We start from the raw sequence: 19,951 nt of genomic DNA, 5'->3' as shown, positions 1-19,951 counted from the left end.
AACACTGGCCCCATGTGACCATCCAACATCCCAGGCTGTGATTTACACAAACCTCTGAACGACATGTCTCCCCACTTGGCCACCATATTCAGTAATAGCCTTGTATCAGACATTGTGGCCCCTGAATGGCACACAGCAACAGTTATCACACTCCACACAGGTGGCACCACAATGCACGAGGGGACTATTGCCCTATACACCTGACTGGACTGTTCTGCAAGGCTATGGGGCACATCATCATGGAAGTCATTCACAGAGACATTGGTGGGCTCCGGTCCTTTGATGTCACCCAGGTTGGACTTGTTAGGGCCAGAGCATGGCTCCTACACCTGGTGGACTCCTTTGATACAGTTACCAGGGTAGTTGATGATGGTAAGGGGGTCCACACAGCCTACATTGTCCTCTCATTGCCTTTCAGCACCGTTCTCCATTCTGGTATTGACAACATACACATCCACCTGCACATTGATCCCTATGTCTCAAGATGTTATGCAAAGTGGCTCACGGACAGGACACACACAATGAGGGTAGCATACCATAGTACCTACTGTATTTCAGTTACACTTGGCGTACCACAGTCCTCAGTCATAGGGCCCCTCATGTTCGGTATATGCTTCCCTGAGGTACAGGCTAGCACAGAGGGACTTTCCCTGCCTAGCTTTACAGACAACTGCATACAAAGTGCCATGATTGATCCACCAGCTGATACTGACTCCCTCCATAAGGGTGTCACTGTGACGGATACCTGATATCAATATCATGGCCTCAAGCTGCATGACACAAGGTGCATGAACATCCCCTTTGCATTACACCATTCACCCACTGACTATCACATAAGTGGTAGTCCCCTACATACATGTCACATTGTACGTGATCGTAGTACACACGTATGTCGCACCCACTCCTTTGATAACCATATTGCCACTGTGGCGTGTATATCCTTCTACGTGGCCACACTTATCTGTACTGGGTTTGTAGCTGGAACATAGGCATCCATTGCACCTCTGAACTCCAGACGTATACACACATTCAAGGGTACAAAACCCCATTTAGGGTGTACCTTACACAACAGCTACAGCTTTACATACAACAACATTAACACGCCGTGATGTTTATTGAGCTCCGATGGTTGACATATGCAGCAGAACGACGGACACCATGTCTGTACACATTTGCATACTACATACTCAGGGGTGACCTCCGCTGAACAGACAGGGCCCATGTCCACAACAATATTCATGGATATACTCCACATAAGCAACATAAGCAAAAGCCACTGTCAGAAACATGCTCACGGATATGTGCACACACACAACGATGAGTGGGATGTGCTTGAGGGTTACATACCCAAACCAGACACTCACCATGCTTTGGGACATGATTCCTATGTACATCATGCAGGGACACTCAGTAGCACTGCTCATGTGATACCTCACTTGGTGGATGGGAGACACATGTATGCCAGGGATCACTGCAGTGGCTGTACTGTGCAGAGGTGCAGGTAACACATGGCTCTGCTGTTCACAGAAAGGATACTACCCTAGAGAGGTGTCACTGGTGTGAACACTGTAGTTGAGCTTACACATAGACTTGCCAGACTGCATAGTACCCCACTATGAACCTGTGAAGCTATTACATGTCCTTTGTGCATGGTTAATTGAGTAGCTCTTCCATTTAGATTAGCTATCATGCTATTACAGTGTCCCATGAATACAAGCCATATGTGTCCTGTTATTGTATATTGTACATGCCAATAGACTATACCTTTGGCATGCATGATATGCCTTTTATGCTGTGTAGAATATCTGACATATCTACCTACAATACTGTACATTACACATATTTTACATAGTATCCCATAATGCAAAGCATACTTGCACAGCGGGACCACCTTAGACATGTCATTGTCATTATATGCCCATACACATGCCTACTGTGACAGTATATCGACATATACTATCCCCTGCAATGGCACGTACTTGTTGGACATACCCTACCACTGACGGCGGGTGGTATGGAATTGTTCTGTTTAAAGCCCTCATGTAGCATCCCTTGTGGTGTCTGCGATGTTTACCTTGTGGCCCACTGCAGGACACACAATTTCTACAAGTGTTACTATGCTCAGCAAAACATTAGTACATAATACCTTTTCCCACTTTATGCATTGCGGACACTTTTAATTAATACAACACAGGCTATACATACACTAACATAAGTAATACAAAACAGGCTATACATACACTTACATACCGAGTGTTCTACATACCTTGTTATCGTTCTGGACTTTTGTGACTATCTCTCTTACACTGTTTAAACAGTTCTATAGTATGAGCATACGGTTTGAATATCTGGCAAGTCATCCTTATATACGTCTATACCTGTAACATGTGGTTTCCTGCTGACAATTGGTGTTCCTGAGTGACTTATTACTTGCACATCAGCTGTGCAGCTACTCCATTTGCCAATTACGTGGCAACAGTGGGGTATAAATGAATTCTCCACTTGGGCGTTGCCCATTTGCCCTCTCTTCGGGGAGACAGCCTGTATTGTTGTGAGTAATTGCAACTGCTATGTGTAGAGACACGGATAGTTTGGATTCATGCCCCCCCGTGGAATGTGTGTGTCGGCTAGAGTATGTGGTTCTACATGTGAGTGTACCTGTCTTCCCAACCATCTGATAAGGGACTATTGCAAACAAAACCTGTAACATCACCGTTTGTTCCATTATACAATGGCTACGATTTCACATGGCACCTTTAAATGTGTCTCTCACAAGGTATGTAATTGACTGACTGGATGTTTGTGGTGTAATTACAGTCTGTATTGCTATAGTTTTGTGTGTGGGGGATGTAGGTGGGTGTACGTAGCATATACAGGTTTGTGGGGATTGCATTTCTACATATTCCATATATGTGTGTGGGCTCCTTCCCTAATTAAAGAGCTATCAGTTAGTAGACTTTTGTTACGGGCATATACATTGGGCTGTTGTTAATTGGTTTCTATATAGTATGCAGGTGAGGTTGATACTTCCATACCTCTGGAATTACAGCGATATGTAAAGGAATGTTACTAAATGACAGCTGTCCCGTGTATTTCTGTCCCAGATATTTGCAGTCATTGCAGTTGTGTTGGTAACTGAACCTCATTGGCATGGGTTGCCACCTTTTCAAATGGCCATTGTGGGACACTTGCGGGACACACATCAGTGTTTACAGGCTGACACATACCCACGGTCAGTACACAGGATAGCCATACTTTTATCCTCAATACATACTTATTGTTGTAGGACTTTGGCTACTTATCATATTGCGTGTAACATTTATGTTTTTTACATACAGGCATAAATATTTAATGCAATTATTACATAATATATGGGACATAATAATGTCCTATTATCTCGGACAGTTGCCCTTTGTAATGTTTTATGTCAGGACACAACTGCCCAGGGAGGGGCTGTCCATCGTAATGTGGGACAGGTGGTAACCGTATGCCTATGGCTAGCTACAACCACACCTACCGTAATGATCTACCTCCGAGTTGGCACTGACAGACACACGATGCACACACACACACACACATTACAGTCACACGGAAACACACACGGCACCCTCAACACACACATACACAGACTACGGCAATCACAAACACAGTTGAACACAGTACCTACGGTAACTAAATGTCCTTTCATATCGTGATAATATTACTCGTGGTTCTAGTGTTCCGGTACTGTGTTCTTTCAGCCTCATGGTTACGCGTGTTGGTATGTAACACATTCCATAGATGGCAGTATCCTATTTATTTGTACCTCCACGGTTTTATGAATGCCGTTGACCTATCTATATATTTGCAGATATCGGTGAATCCGTATATATCAAGATATATCTCTCTATCACCCTTTCTATCTGTATTATATATATGTATATATATATATATATATATATATATATATATATATATATATATATATATATATATATATATCTGACAGAGAAAGTGACAGGCAAAATACACCTTTCATTGTGTACTTGTCAGTGTATACTGTTTCCTGGACTCCACACGTTTGTGTCTGAACATGTCACATTACACACCTGCCGTAGGTACATCTTGGCTACCATAGTGTTAGGTGATTGTATACATGATTGCGTGTTCTACTCCTGGCAGTGGTCGTTTTACCCTTCAGAGCAGGCGCTATTAGTACAGGGGCGAATAACGCTGGTTTCACCTGTTCTGGACATCACTGATCATGATCTGCATGATATTCAGTGAAGCTTAGCCCTGTTTCATGCATATCCGTATAGTAATATTTAAACGACACTTACCAGCACTGGGCAACGCATATTCCCGCTAACGTGTGCTAAACATGATCTGATGACTTGCATCCGACATGCATTATTCATGCCTTTGGGATTACATTACATCCCTTGCAGGATGTGGAACCGGGAACATGCACGACGGTCACTGCATTTACCACTTGGCCATCTGGGATTTGTACACGTGTTATGGCATTTTATATGTGGAGTATACTACGGCTGTTACTCCATACTGAACTCACATGCGTAACTCATTTAGTTTACATATGGATGAGTCCAATTAATGGTATGTCCATGTGATGTTTACTGGATGTGCTCCAGCATTGGGTATGTATCATAGTGAGCCACACACGATAATGTGCTACACCTTCAAATGACCATTGGTGGAGCATGCTGGGGTGACGAATACCTGTCATGGGTACACCCCATGCCTTGACACAACATCCATGATTACATTATGTGGAGCCCCTCATTAAGACAGCAGGGAATCCGTGCAGAGTGTATGGAGAACAGTGCTTACACACATGTGATCCCACGATTGCCTCTGCTCCACTGAGCGACAGTTGGTTACTCGATGTTGTGGCGACAGCAGACACTGTTTGCCTCGTTTGGTGTATGGCCTCTGACAATTGGGCGTGTACCTACCGATGTACCTAGGAACCTATACACATAGCACCAACATATGCTGATAGGCACATGCACTGTTCAGGTGTTGACATTCCTTGTTCCAATAGCTGTTGTGTGTACAATGTTTGAGGGCTGCCTATGTAGGATTCACACAGTAGGCCACCTATACATTACAATTTACAGGTGGTCGTGTGTGCCATCCATTTTACTGTGTGTGCAGGTGAAGAGGTGTGTCAGTCCGTAGGGGCCTACACTGTCAGAGTATGTGCTATACATTCCCTCTTTGTCAAGGTGTAGGCATTTTGGGCACACCTCCTTCTGCCTACTGGGGCTGGCACAGGGTGTTCGTGGTCTGAATCCCTCTGTACTTGTGATGGCCTTGGCAATTGCGGTGGGCTATGAGGGCCTTCACCATTTTGTCCTTGCTGCAGCTGTTTCCGCAGGATCATATTATGTAGCATGGCACATACTATGAAGATGTGGGCACACGTGCCTGGAGAGTACTGCAAGGCTCCACCAGATGTGTCCAAGCAATGGAACCGTGATTTCAGCATCCCGAACACACACTCTATGATGATTCTGGTTTGTGCGCATGCCTCATTATGGTGTTCTTGCATGGGTGTGTGTGTGCATTTCTGATGGGAGTCATCATCCACAGCTCCAGTGCATAGCCAGCATCCCCCACAAGGTGGCCATGTGAGATGCCCCCCCTGACAAATACCTGATACAGCTGTGAGGCATGCCAGATATGGGAGTCATGGTAGCTTCCAAGGCTGCCAGCACACACATCCATGATAATGCCCTGGGCATTGCACACGACCTGGCAGTTGATGGTCTGGAATCCCTTGCGGTTTATGCAGTGCCTACCATGCTCACTGGGTGGTGACTTGATATGTATGTGCGTGCAGTCTATCGCACCCAGCACCTCCAGGTAGTGTGCCACATGGTGGAAGTGACGCATATTGCTGGCCAACTCCTCCTGAGTTTGGGGGAAGTATATATGCTCATTGGCTTGTGGTAACATGGCATCCAGGAACTGGTGTAGTACCCTGGATGCTGATGCCTGTGAGATCCCCATTATATGTCCAGTTGGCCTGTGAAAGGTACCTGTGGCTAGTATTCGCAAGCTTACACATACCTTCGTGTCCACTGGGATGGGTTCCCCTCTGTTGTTTCTGGTTCTCAGGTGTGGCTGGCACAGCTCAACTATTTGCTGTAAGATGTCCCTGTCCACCCTGTAATGCTCTACTATCTCCAGATCATGTAGCCCCTGGTAGGTTACCCTTGGTCTGAACACTCTTTTCCTCCTCCGGGGCCTGCAGTGGTTGTCAGCATCATCCTCCACAACACCATCAGTCTCTAAGACATGGTGATGAATCACAGCTATGGCAGCTCCCAACATGTACATTCTAAAAGTTCCCCGTGTGTTTACACCTATGGTGCAGTGTTTGGGAATAAAACAGGTGTGTGTAGGATGCTTTCACACTTTATACTATTGTGCTGTGAACACCGATGATGTCATAGGGTGTGTATGTATGATCGTAGCTACAGGGTATCTTATGTGTTTTACTACAGGAACTACTATTGTGGTGCCTTTGGTGTTGAATTACATTTGGCTGCCGTGGATTACCTCTTGCCCTTCCCTTTACATTTCTTCACATTTCACCTACCATTTTCTGGCATGCATCCAGCAGCCTGCTTTCATTTGTACTTTCCTAGACCTGGCTTATCTTGCGTAATGTGTTCTATTGCCGGTCTACTGTAGGTTTGCTTTGCTCTGCTATGACAGTTCTCCTTTCTTTGCAATCTAATGCCTCCCCTATCCTGTTTTGCAGGTTTCTGCGAGCAGACTTGTCAGCTGCCGTCGATTGCCTGCTGTGAGTTAATAGGTGTTAATTGCTCAGTTGTACTCCAATTACCTTACTGCGGCATTTCCTTCTTTTCCTCCCCTGACCTTCCTGTTTGTGCTATGGTTCACGGCGCGTGCATCTGCTTACTGGATTTCAGGCATGTTTTCATCCCCGTACACATGCGCTTTCAGGCACCATATGTGCTCTCAGCTAAACGATTCTATACCTACCTCCCCACCCCTGTCCTGCAGCTTTGCTTAGCAATGGCCAGGCCAGATTTGCATTGCTCCAATGTGCTTATAGCTACGGTGGCACACCCCACTGCTGATGTCATGTATACCTCTGAGCCACTCCTCGGTGTTATAGCGCTGCGCCGTATGGTACATCTTTCATCTGGCGGGACGTTTGCGATTCAGTATTACCTTCCTCATTTGCATGGCATTGACTACTAATTCATAATTAACACGCCGAACACTGTCACAGACCCTTAGCAACCCTTGCAGCTTGGTTGTGGTGTGCCATGCATACCATTGCATATTATGGTGAAATCCTAATTTGTATTACATTGCGATTTTATGACTTTTGTATATATTTTCTTTGTGTTCCAGTTTGCGCACACATGCCCTGCGGTTGTACTTTACGTTACTGTGGACATGACATTAAATGTTGTTTTTTAGGTGTTGTGCATCTTTTTTTGTGCCATTGGCTGTGTATTTAGCCATTGGCATATGTTAACTTTGTAATACATGAGTCTGGTCTGCTTCCATAGCTCCGATGTTCTGTTTGGGAAAATGTAAACCGTGTTTTTTGGTTTACATTTCTGTGGGCTTACGCTACGCCTGCACCACTTCATGAATCACTATGTACCTTCATTTGCATGGTGTGGCACTGCACATGGGGTGATTAGCATACCTAAGCCGAGGGCTGCGCAGTTCTGGCGTACGCCGGTAGTGCACGTGGAATTGGATCGTACCTGAATCGCTCGACGACCATATTTGGCATTATACCGCCTATGCTACGCCTGAGCCTGGTGCAAGCTTCATGAATCCCAGGGCATGTCTTTACTACAGGGTAGTGGCATGATTTTTTGTAAGGAAAAGGAAAGAATAAAGAGGAACTAGCAAGATTCTCAAAAATATATTGGAGTTTAAGGCATTTGTACTAGGGTTAGGTTAAAGGTACTTAATCAGCTTGACACTTAATATCAAATTTTAGGGACGATTCTTAGCATATATGGACTTTTATGAATGGATTTATTTTTATTTACATGTCTTAACATGTGACAGTTGGCAGAGGGATGGAATATTGAAGGCATCCCTCTAAAACTCGACTGAGGCAGAGATGATTTAGTGAGAAAGTGTTGCGAACTGAAATGGCATGCCTAAGGAGTCCTGTTGTTGAAAGATATACAGAGATTGTTAAACATAAGTTGGATACTGTGTGTGTGATAAAAAAGTTTCAATTTGACTGTATCATGTTTAAGAGCCATATGGGTGGGGGTAAAATCTGATTATGATTATGCTAAATTCAGTCTGAGATAAGAACTAGGTTCAGTACCAGAATATGAGCAGGGTTTAGCAGTGGAACAAAGGACTGAGTACTCTCCCTCTTACACAATAAAATATTTAGAAGAAAATGACTAAGTATGGCACAAAATGTGTGGCAGAACTGTCATGAATTATGCTCATTAACTAATGGCAAACGTATTATTGATAATTCCTGCATACACAATCTGTCTAGATAAAATACGTGTTTGTGAAACAGGACAGCCTAAGAACCCAGTAAATATTATTAATCCAGATTTTTTTCTGACTGGTTACAAACTGTAGATAAATGAGAGGAAATGTAGAAAACAGGTATAGCCTCTCTCATAAAGAAAATGTGTTTATGTAGTAGTGACTATAGGTCAGTGAAGTCAAACGCCTGCAAGGCAGACGCAGGCCAACAAGCACCATTCTGAGGACTTTGTTAAAAGCCACTGTTATGCAAACCTCATGGTATACATAGGATTCAACAAACTGAAACAAGGAAAGACATTTGGTTCATTGGGTGAAGTTGTTACCCATCAATGTACTTCATTTATTGGTCACCATTACTACAGAACTAGATGCCTGACAAAGAGATATAATGATAGCAGATACTCTCAATGAAAATCTTTAATATTACTGCATACAGAATTGTGCTGACCCTGATAAAATCTAAATACAAAATACAAATCATGATATGCAATCAAACAAAATGTTTATAGATATGGAGAGTGTTGGCAACATATTCATGGGCACAAGGTTATAATCAAGATGGCTCAGAGCATACTATTAGAAATAATTTACTTTAATATGTATATTTTTATTCATAAGAATATCATATAAAATTGTGTAGCCTTCCGAATTTTAAATTTTTAGAAGTACAGACACTGATTAAGAACCATTGATATTTGATGCTCAAATATACAACAGCTGAGACAATATGCAACAAATTATACAGCCTGGTAGTTTTTGCAGAGGATTAAAGATGTGAGGTATTAATAAGCTGCTTGCTGTAGTGGAGTGCTTAATTCTCTCAATCTTCATTTATTTACTGTGTGACTGTAAGCAAGTCGCTTAGCAAACAGTGCTTTTGTGAAACCAGGCTGGGCTACATAATAATCTATTGGACTGCATGCCTAGAAAGTACCAATGAACTTCTGAAACTTCTGGATGTAAATTAACTCACACATTATCTGAGCAGGTTCAGTTAACAAGCACAACAGAGAAATGAAATGAGGTCTTAGAACTTTCATCACCAGGCCTCTCAGACTATACAGTGCACACATCACTGACAATACCACCCTGCATGACAACCACTGAAATTTTAATTTACTTTAATGAATGTATCAAATATCCTGGGATCTTGATCCTATCCCAGTCTATCTTGTTATATCTTGCTTGGTGATCCTCAGTTGACATGTGTAGAACATCATCAGTTGTCTTTGGAATCTGATAAAAAATCAATCAATCAATTAATTAATTAATTAATTAATTAATTAATTAATTAATTAATTAATTAATTAAAAACAAGGCCAAATGGTTTAGCTTTGTCCAACTTTTATCAGTACTATATAACTCTTTTTAGCACTTTCATCTTATCTAATTCACAGACTTCTTCAAAATATGCAATTCAGCAAAGTTCAAGTTTAAAGTCTAGTAAGACCATGTGATCTAATCATGTGTAACTAATATTCACATAAGCACAAAACATGAAAGGTAGTTTTTAGAAATTCGTATAACAGTTCATTAAGAACATAAATGAGATTTCTTAAAAAAAAAGTAAATTCCTATCTTTCAAGAAACATTTAATATGTATTGTTTCATTTAATCCAGGCCTCTGGTCTGCTCCTACCTAAACTGCCATTCTGTTTCCCTGATTTCCAAACAATTTTTAAAGTCTCCCTCACTTAAATTCAAAAGCAGCTAATCAACTACAAAAAAGTGAGAATCTTTTAAAGCATTTGCAAGACAATGAATGTCTGTAGAAACTTTGGCGATGTTAGGGATTCTGATGATACATAAGAGTTCTTTGATTCTTCTTTCAAGTGCCCTGAAAATCATTTCAAAATAAAATCTGGACAAAACTAAACTCTTTAGCCTTGGGTTTTGTTTTCGTTTTATTTTTGTTATGTTTTACCAGTATAAGGGAATTTTATTGTATTTTTTTTTGTCTTTGAAATATGCTTGCATTTTTTTCATCTTCCACTAAAAAGGAAGTCTTGTCAACCTCGATTCTGGAGACACCTTCACTGATGACCTCAACAATTACTACCATGTCCATTTCCACCTTTCATAGGTAAGACTTAGGAAAGTGTGTGTTACATGTAGACAGATTCTTAAGGAACACAAGCTCTAGTGCTCCTTTGCAATCTGTTTTTCAGATACACAACAACAATGGTACTATTATCACCAGGGTTTTAGTGATCTACTCATGGCCCAAAATGAAATGTTTTATTTAGTTTGTTCACCTTTAATCTCATGGCAATACATTATAAAGTAGAACAATGGATCCCCCAGGAACATATAGCAAATTGCTATGGAATCACAGGTAACTGCACTGGAGTAGTTTCCCTATTACTCACAGAATGTTGCTTCAGGTATTAATTCATCTTCTTACTTCCCTCTGAACTGCAGTGCCAGGGTTCTGTTCTGGCTCATGTTGTTTTCAGTTTATGCTTGCTGATCCTGGTTGATTTTGTTAGGAGGAGGGAGAGGAGTACAGCATCACTATCTTGATGACACACAATTATACTTCTTCCTCCGTTGAGATTTACTTTGCACTAGATTGCCTCACAGAAGACCTGAGCTGCATTGACCATTGGGTGATTAGAAATTTGTCCTAACCTTGCACCTTTAATACAATAGCCATGGCTGTTCATACCACTCTTAGGGACTCAAAAATTCATCCTTTTAACTATTTGGTAATCTGTGGTGGTGGTGTTCAGCTTGAATTCATGTCTAAGCTACAAGATCTTTGACAATTCTAGAAAAACAGACAGACAGTGACAAATTGCACATTATCATTAAGTCTGTATGTTTTTGTCTTCAAAACATCTCCTTGATTAAGCTCCAGTTGCATGTAAGGACCTGGATATGGTTATATGTGCAATGCTTTTATCATGCTTAGACACTGTAACTCCTTATATCTTGGTCTGTTGGAATACGAACACAACCACTTGCAGCTTGTTCCACTTTCTGCTACCCGTTACTAACAGAGGTATCATGCTGTCATCATGTAACACTGGTTCTTCAGAGCTTACTTTTGTTTTCTGTCTGGTCATACGTTATCTACAGAGATCTAGTCATGATATAGTTAACACTACAATACCTGGGCCCACCAACTAAAAGAACCATTCATGCTGTGTTGTTTAGTGTGTTCTCACTACCCCTCCCATCAAGGGTTGCTGGTAGCTCAGAAGGTGTGGCTGAAATCTTCTGGTTTCATCCTATTTGCCTTCCAGGCTGCAGTACCTTTGGAATTTATTAGCTGGTTGGCTTTGTGAGGCCACCCATACTCTACAGCCTCAACAGGACCCTTAGGACCATTTATTTAATTTTTCATATTAACTTTTACTTCTGTACATTGCCTACTTGATCACCTTTATTTTAACTCGTTGATTTGCTTCTTTTAGTCATACCTCTCAACTGTACAGATTTTTGCAGAATGTACAGATTTTTGCCTCATATTTTTGGTCTGTTTTTCATAAAATTGTTTTTTTTCTGGCAAATTAGTGGCAAGTAAAGACTAAAGTTATAAAATAATGACAGACATTTGTGTTTCAGACTTCATACCCTTCAGAAATTACATGTCAATGTAGAACCTGATATTTTATCAACTTTTTAAGTTTGTAAGAATAATGCTTAAAATAATTGTCACTATTTTTGGGTCTTTGTCCCACTTTTATTTATGGATTTTTCAGGATTTCTTGTTCTAAGAGGTTGAAAGGTAAGTGTTTTTCTGTTCCACTTCTTTTCTGACACACTTATAGGTTCATTGGTTCGTAGGAAGTTACTAGGCTAATGGCCCTAGGACCTTTACAAGTCTAGCCAGGTAGAAAACCTGTGTACCCTAACTGACTGTAGTTAGATAGTCATTGTTAGCAGAGCAATTCTATGATCAGCACTGACTATCCCTGTCCATGAGGGACATAAGTGCCATCCCGGGGTGAATTTACAGTCACCCATCCAATTGTCAAGGTTCAGCTTAAATAGTGTCATTGAGGTCATTGTTTCATGTTTCCAGAGGAGTGGCAATCTCTGGGACATATATCTGTCTCTCCAACATGTTTTGTTAATGTCACAGGCAAGGTTGAGATCCCTGGAGCGAGTGACTCTTATCCCATATGATTTGTAGATGTGCAGCATTTCCATTAGGGCAGAGTCAGAGACTGCTCTGTAGGCCAAGCACAGGTCACCTCTCAGAGGCTTGTATAATACAGAGTAAAGTGACAGGGCTTTCAGTCTTTTCATGTAAGTCACATTTTGGAGCTCCTGTATTCTCTTGGTTAGAAACCTCTGTGGTGTCTCCAATTGCTACAGGTGCCTGGTGAGATGCATACAGAAGGGAGCATTGTACTCAATTAGTGGTTTGATGAGGCTTGAGTACAGTGGAATTATAAACTCCTTAGTCTTGGACGCAATGCCTTTATTTATGAGATGCACAATGTAGAAGCCTTTCCTTACCACTATTGACACATGGTGATTGAAGTTTAGATTGCTATCAACCTGTGTTCCCAAGTCTGACACCACTGGATTTGAGTTTAGAGGGGTGCTATTTATATCATAATTAGTAGGGGCTTCTTTTTTGCCAAAGGAGATAATGATGCATTTTTTTTGCATTTAGTTTTAGTCAGTGACTTTGGCACCAATCATTGTCTGTGTCAGCCCCTTCTGTAATATGTTTACATCATTGGGGGACTCAGTGATTGCACTCAGTTTGCAGTCATATGCAAACATGGCAAGCCACAGGCTATCTACTTTTGCCTTGACCTCAGAGAAATAGATTGCAAACAGTAGGGGGCCCAGCATAGATCCATGTACTACTACACTGGTAACTGGTCTACTGGTGGAGGTTATCTCCCCAACTTTGACAGTGTGCATTCTGTTGGTGAGCCAGTTGGCTAGCCATCTAGTGATGTATGGGTTAATCCCCAGTTGGAAGAGTTTCAATGAGCCCTGAGTGGGGGATTGTGTCAAAAGCCTTGGCTAAATCAAGATAGATAGTATGTACTGCTTTGCTCTCATCCAGGGCTTTGGTGACATTCTCAAAGACGTCCACCAGGTTTAATAAGCAAGATCTACCCTTGATGAAACCAAACTGGGTCGGGTCAAGAGTTTAAAGGTTGCCTGTGCCCTAGTTGATAAGGTCCATGATGATTCTTTCCATGGCCTTGCAGATAAGAGTGGTTAGGCTTATGAAGTGATAGTTTCTTGGGTCGGTTGATAGACCCCTTTTGAGCAAGGGGATTGCTGTTGTTGTTTTCCAGTCTGCCGGAACAAAGCCAGTGCTCAGGCTATGGTTAAAGAGAGTGCCAAGTGGTTCCACTAGGTCTTGTTTTAGATTGTTAAGTAGGCAATCTGGTATGTGATCTGGTCTCATAGAGGGCATGCTTTTGGCCTTGGAGAGTGCTTGTATGCCCTGCTCTTTGGAGATACTTAGCAGATGACTGGTGTCAGGAATGCTTTGGGGTATGGCAAGTGGGGACAGGGGGTGAACTTATTGCCAAGTCTGTCAGCTAGCAGGCTGGCAATTTCTTCAGGTTCAGTGTGAGTGGTACCATCCACTATAAGTTCTGCACACAGCTGAGCATTCCCTTTTAGGTTTTGGGTGTAGCTAAAGAATGCCTTATTGTTGTCTTTAGTTAGATATGCTAATTTAGTCTCATAACTAGCCTTATAGGACTTTACAAGATATGTGATTTACTTGTTCAAGCTGTGGAGAGTATTCTTCATCTGTTGAGTAAGTTCCTTCTTGTTCTTAGATATCAGTTTCTTTCTTTTGTTATATAACTTATTTATACTTATGTCTACCAAGGTGGCTTGTTTTTTCAGAAGGACTTTGTTTTAGTCCTGTCAGGTACAGCTGAGCAGCTGAGTCAATACATTTATTTAAGTGATTATATAGGATATTTGTGTAGTACCCTTCCACATAGGAGTCATTGCTGGCTGTGTTAACATAGGCTTTGAAACGTTTTATACCACTGGTTAGTAGGTTAGAATTTGCTTTGATGAAAATGTTCAGGTTTTTTGCTCCTGTGGGAGTCTCAGGTCTGATCTTTACTTCAAATGAGACTGATTTATGGTTTGACCTTACCAGGGAGGGCAACACACAGGGAGTAGTGCAGTGACTACCCATGTTGGTGAGCAGTAGGTCTAGGACATTTGAGCCCCTTGTGTGGGTGCAGACCAACTGTTCCAGGGCATTTGAATTAACAAAATCCAGGAACCTTAGAGAGATTGTGTTTGTGCTCATCTAAGACACCCAGTCAATGGAAGGATAGTTGAAATCTCCCTTGAGTAAGGTGTTTGGCTGTATACTGAGTGAATCTAGCAAGTCCATATAGGCAGTGTGCTTCCAATGGTTCATGGTAAGGGACCTGTAGTTAGTGATGATGTGGTAGGGTATGTTGCCTATAGTTATTTGGACCTGGATTAGCTCAATGAGTCATGCTGCTTTACCAGTCGCGAGGTGTTTTTGGATTTAATGAAGAAGGATACACCTCCACCTTTGGTTATTTCATGCTTGTTTTGAGTTCTGAACATGTGAAAGGTGTTGTAGCATTGCATGGTTGGGGTTCTATGTGGCCTTGAACCAAGTGTCAGTGACTGAACAGACATTAGCATCTTCCAAGGTGAGGATTGCTTCCAGGGAGTGCAGTTTACTCTTTAAGCTCCTAGCATTAACCAGCATGACCTTGAGTTTGTCTCTAGTGGATTTCTTTATGTTGGAAATGTTGTTCTTTTGACATTGCCTAAAAAAGGCACTATGCAGGAGGCAAGCATCTTTGCCAGTATCCAAAAGCCTTGAGGAGATGGGTGAAGGTCATGTCTGGCAAAGAAGTGTGGTCTGTCGACCATGTCTCCCAGGCTGTCAGATACTGGATCTCCCTGGAGTGACACCAGAAGTTAAGCCAATTATTGAAATCAATCATTTTTTTGTCTGAATTGTGGCATCATCCTATGTGAAGGTAGAATGGTGCTTACAGTTAGGGACACATAATCTAAGAGTTCAGTCATGTCTCTTTTCATATGGTTCAGAGAGTTATGTCTCAAGTCACTCACTCCAACATGTACTATGATAGAGTAATAACGGTAATTGTTGCTGAGTGACTTGAATGCGTGTGTGGTTTGATGGATCCTGGCACCTGACAGGCAGCTGACTGTGACCTACTCCTTGTCCAACCTGGTGAGGAGACACCTGTGTGTCTCACCATTGAGTCACCTATAACTAGGACATTAGGTTTCGAGGTGTTTTGTCTTAAGGGCTTAATTGTTGAGACACTGATATGTGTGTTATGTGCAGTGGTGGATTCTGTTTGTGTACCAGTATGTGTAGGTTGTTTGCACTTGGGAGGTCTCTGGTCCTTTGGCAGGCTCTTAGTGAGTACCTCCATGTTTGTGGGTTTATGTGTCTTGATCTTATTTTGTGTGAGTGAAGAGGTGTGTGTGCTGTCAACCTGTTTGATGTCTTGTTTATTGTTACGTGAGAGGACTGATTCTACTTTCATGATATAGTTACATCTCTCACATACTATATTTGTTTGCTTCAGGAGCAAGTGGTTGTCAGTATACATGAAGCAGTTGCTACATTGCCTCAGGATGCCCATGTCAATCAGGCTGGCTGGAGAAATTTTGGAAAACTGACTGTCCATAGTAGCAGGTAATTTTTAAGTTCTAAGTTGTGAGAGGGCAAATTAGATCAGCTATTGCTCTGGGATTAACGAGGGGACTTAGAAGATCAGGGATGAAAAGTGGGGTGACACTGCTCAGTACTCAGCTGAGTTGCCTGCAGTGCAGAAGTGTGCAGCTTGTTGCCTGCAGAGCAGCAGGGAAACTTGGAGGATTTCACTGACTGGTATCCAGGGAAAAAGAGTTTCTAGGTGTTTGCGTCTATACAAGGCACAGCTAACCCCTGTTGCATGGTGTGCAGCTATGAGCAAATGCAAGGCTTATATACAGGCAAAATTAAACAGTTTTAAACTAGTCTGCCAATAGAAAATCACACCATGATACTTCCTCTAGCTATCCCCAGATCAGACAAGGCTATATCCACAGTCTTCTGCCAGAAGGGTGCAGGGAAGCCCTTCTTAATGTAAGATGGATGGATTTGAGTTCAAGTGTATGAAAAACAGGCTAGATTCAGTAAGTCCGGATCTAGTATCATAGGATCATAGAAGGTTTCTAGGCTAATGGCCCTGCGGCTCTTACAAGCCTAGTCAAGAGTTTATCCCCAAAAAGAAACCTCAGTCAGCACCTGTCACCTGTCAGAGACACAGGTGGAACCTCTGGGACAAATTTGTGGTTTCTCATCCACTCATCAAGGTTGCACTTGAAGAGGGTCAGCAAGGTGCTCTGTTTAGTGTGTAAGGGAAGTCTATTCCAGAGACAGGGCACCCTCTGGTAGACAAACCTGTCTCTCCAGCAGGTTTTATTCATGTTGCATATTAGATTCAGGCCTTTTGAGCAGGTAGTGCATGAGGAGTTAGACTTGTGGATATGGAGCATCTCTAGTAGGGCAGGGTCCAAGATTGCCTTGTAGGCAAGACACAGATCACCCCTGAGCAATCTGTATGATACCAAGTAGAATGATGGTGATTTGAGCCTGTCCACATAGGACAGGTGTTGGAGGCCATGGATTCTCTTTGTGAGGTATTTCAATTCCCTTTCCAGTTGGTGCAGATGTTTGGAGAGGTACATATAAAACTGGCCATTATACTCAGTTATTGGTCTAATGATGGAGGAGTACAGAGAGGTAATAACTTCCTTTTTTCTGGATACAATCCCTTTGCTTATGAGATGAACCAAGTAAAAGGCTTTTCTGACCGCTGTTGCTACATGATGGTCGAATGTGAGGTTGTTATCAACCTGGGTGCCCAGGTCTCTCATCTGTGTGCTTAGGGGGTTGCTGTTGATGTGGTAATCAGTAAGGGTTGTGTTTTTGCCAAATGGTATGATGATGCATGTTTCTGCATTTAGCTTGAGGCCATGACTTTGGCATCAGTCATTAGTTACTATGAGATGCTCTTGCAGTATGTTAACATCATATGGGGAGTCAATGAAAGCACCCAACTTGCAATTGTCTGCAAACTTGTTCAGCCACAGGCCTTTGGTCTTTGCCTGGGGCTCTGAGAAATAGATGCTAAACAGTAGGGGTCCCAGGACAGATCCCTGGGGAACTCCACTCCTGACAGGTCTGCTATTGGAGGTGGAGGTGCCTATTTTGACTTTGAGGGTCCTGTCAGTGAGCCAGTTGGCCACCCACCTGATGTGATAGGGATTTACACCAAATTGTGTTAGTTTTCTAATGATGCCTGAGTGGGAGATTGTGTCAAAGGCCTTGGCTAAGTCAAGGTTTAGCTGTATGCACTGACTTCCCTCATCCAGGACCTTGATGACAGTCTCAAAGAAGTCAACCAGGTTCAACAGGCAAGATCTGCCCTTGACAAATCCGAACTGTGTGGGTTCAAGTGCTTGGAGATTGCCCATGTCCTTGTTTATGAGATCCATAATAATACGCTCCATGGCTTTACACATTAGACTTGTCAAACTAATGGTGCGATAGTTCCCAGGGTCAGTAGTGGCACCACTTTTGTGCAAGAGGATGACAATGGCAGTTCTCCACTCTGCTGGAATGAAGTCTGTACTTAGGCTGTGGTTGATAGGGTGCTCAACAGTGAAGCCAGTTCTTGCTGGAGATGGTGCAGAATATATCCTGGGATACTATCAGGTCCCGTGGAAGCTGTGTTCTTTGCCTTGGATTGGGCCTGTAATACTTGCTTTCAGGAGATGTGCAGTGCGGAACAAGTATCGGGGATGTCGAAAGGGCCTTTGGGGGGGGTGAAGCTTGCGCTGAAACTATCTGCTAGCAGGTTGGCTAAGTCAACAGGATCAGTGTAAGTGATACTGTTAATTGCTAATTCAGAACAAACCTGGGCTTTGCCAAAGAGGTTCCTGGCGTAACTGAAGAAGACTTTATGGTTTCCCTTTGTTTTGGAGGCTAGTTTTGATTCATAATTGGCCATGGAGGCTTTCACTAATGATCTAATTTGCTTGTTGAGGCTAAGGAGGGAGTTTTTCCAATTTAGAATTTGTTCATTTTTTCCCTTGGACAACAGTTTCTTCCATTTGTTGCAAAGCCTGTTGATAGAGGATGTCCACCAAACAGGTTTGTGTTTCCTTGAGAAGCAGGTTTTACTTCTATTGGGTATGGCTGAGTCCATGCAGTTGTACAGGTGCATGTATGCTGAATTGATGTACTGTTCAGCATAGTTGTCCTCATCCTCTGAGGGGGGGTGGTGGTGGGAAGGTACTGATACCCTCCCTTAAAAGGTTGTATTTAGTTTTTGAGAAGGTTTTTAGCTTGATTACAGCTGGGGGGGGGGTGGAATAGAAATTCGAATGAGACAGTCCAATGATTTGATCTCACCAGGGAAGAACACACTATGAGAGTGGTGCAGTGGTCACCCATATTGGTGAGAACCAAGTCCAGAATGTTATATCCCCTTGTGAGGGATGAGATGAGCTGGTCTAGTGCATTAAAACTGATGAAGTCAAGGAAATGTTGAGAGAGAGAATTAGGGCAAAAATAGTTCACCCAGTCTATGGTGGGGTAGTTGAAGTCACCAAGGATCAGGCTGTTAGGGGGTACCTTGATGTAGTCAAGTAGATCCAGGTAAGAGGAGTGGGTGCCCTGAGTCATGGAGTGGGTTCTATAGCTAGTTATAACTTGGATGGTTGTCTTGTCAACTGTCAGTTGCACCTGGAGTAGTATCAGTGCATCATGCTGGCAAAACAGTCTGGAGGTGTGCCTGTCCTTAATGAAGATAGAGACTCCACCACCCTTAGTCTTCACAACCTCATTTTGGGGTTGGAATGAGTGGAATGAGGTATAGCCTGGAAAGGCAGGGGTGTTCTCCACAGCCCTGAACAAAGTTTCCATGATCACACAGACATCGGCATCTTCCAATGCAAGAAGAGCCTCCAGTGAGTCCATTTTCAGGTTAAGGCTTCTAGCATTAAGCAGCATGACCTTCAATTTGCTTTTTGACAGATCTTTTATGTTGGAAGATTTGTCTTTGGGATATTGTCTAAAAAAAGGCACAATGGGGGAGGGGCAAGCCTTGGCCAGGATCTGGAAACCGGTTGGTGACAGGTGAAGGCCATCTCTGGCAAAGCATCAAGGCCTGTCGACCATGTCATCCCAGGCAGACAGATACTGGATCCTCTTGGAATGACACCAGAAACTAAGCCAATTGTTGAAGTCAATTATTTTTTTGCTGATATTGTAATACAAAAAACCGAAAGAAGAAGAAGAAGATTGTGATATCATTCTTGGTGAAGATAGGATGCTGCTTAGGACTAGGGTCATACCTGCTTGGATGGAACACATACTCTGAGAGCTCAATCATGTCTCTTGTCA

Source organism: Protopterus annectens, chromosome 3.part0 (genome assembly GCF_019279795.1).
Source record: "Protopterus annectens isolate FY-2018-M chromosome 3.part0, PAN1.0, whole genome shotgun sequence".
In the NCBI taxonomy this organism is placed as follows: Eukaryota; Metazoa; Chordata; order Ceratodontiformes; family Protopteridae; genus Protopterus; species Protopterus annectens.
The sequence above is the reverse complement of the archived record's forward strand: the minus strand, read 5'-3'. Positions refer to the sequence as shown.